Below are 1,577 nucleotides of genomic sequence, written 5' to 3'. Positions count from 1 at the left end.
AGCGCTGTCCGAAGACGTCTCCGTGGTCATGTGGCCAGCATGACTAGACGCTGAGGAGCACAGAACGCTGTGACTTTCCCACCAAAGCGGTAGCTATTTATCTACTTGCAATTTCTTGCTTTTTTAAAAAACAATTTTATTAGGATATAATAATAAGTAAAATTTTACGTCATATAACAAACTTTTCATATCCTTTTATCCAAATATCTCCCCCCCTTCTGACTTCCCACAGTGCTCAAACCTCTATTACATTCTTGAATTTTTTCTCCTTTTCCAATTCTTTAACAACATAATTCTTTCAGGTAACGTTTCTTTTTATCTGTTTATCTATATATGTTTAAATTTAATCTAAGTGTCCTTCCAACCTTAATAATTGTCAAAGCAAAATAAATTGTTTTTTACATCCTAGTATTTCTCCAAGTAGTCTTTAAAGTCTTTCTAATCTACAAAAAAATCTTCTGCTTCTTGATCTTTAAGCTTTCTCGTCATTTTGTCCATCTCAATCATAAAAAGTAACTTTTTCAACCATTCCCAGATATCGGGAGTTCTTTCTTGCTTCCAACATTGAGCGTATATCATTCTGGCAGTTGTAATAATATACCACATTAAAGTCCGTTTTGCAATATTAACTTCCTCCATTTTAAGTCCCAAAAGGAACACTATCAATTTCTTGCTTTCAAACCGCTGGGTTGGCAGGAGCTGGAACCAGAGACGGGAGCTCACTCCGTCATGCGGCACACTCAGGTCTCGAACTACTGAACTACGGACCTTCCGGTCTGCAGTTCAGTAGCCACTGATGGACCTTTATGTACCCAAGTCGGGAGGCAGTCCTGGCCTGTAGAGTATTTGATGATATATGACTATATGAAGTTGCCCTATACTACATAAGACAGTGTGGTGCTGTGTTTCAAGTGCTGGAGTAGAATCTGAAAGACCCAGGTGTGAATCCCCCACTCTGCCATGGAAGCTCACTGGGTGACCTCAAGCCGGTCACACACTCTCTTGCTTGGCCTACCTCACAGGGTTGTTCTGAGGGAACAATGAAGGAGAGAATGATTTAGTCACTTTGGGTCCCCACTGGGGAGGAAACCAGGGTATAAATGAAATAAATCAATAAAAAACAAATAAAGAAGAAGAAGAGATTGGATTTATACACCATCCTTCATTACCGAAAGCGGCTTACAAACTCCTTTCCCTTCCCCTCCCCACAACAGACACCCTGGGAGGTAGGTGGGGCTGAGAGAGCTCTGGGAGAACTGCTCTTTTTAAAGATCAGCTCTTGTCAGAACTATGGCTTGCCCAAGGCCATCCAGCCAGGTGCAAGTGGAGGAGTGGGGAATCAAACCCGGTTCTCCCAGATTAGAGTCCGCACACTTAACCACTACACCAAACTGGCTCTAAATAAATACACCACTGGCTTTAAATAAATACACCACACACTTAACCACTACACCAAACTGGCTCTAAATAAATACACCACAAATACCGGCACCACTGGCCTAAATCTAGCATAGCAGTATGTCCTACTCAGATTGCCAGCAGCTCTCCAAGATTTTGGGCAGAGAAGAGTCTTTCCC

This window comes from Gekko japonicus, unplaced genomic scaffold (genome assembly GCF_001447785.1).
Source record: "Gekko japonicus isolate JY-2015 unplaced genomic scaffold, Gekko_japonicus_V1.1 scaffold482, whole genome shotgun sequence".
NCBI lineage: Eukaryota > Metazoa > Chordata > Lepidosauria > Squamata > Gekkonidae > Gekko > Gekko japonicus.
This window is presented reverse-complemented; position numbering follows the sequence as displayed.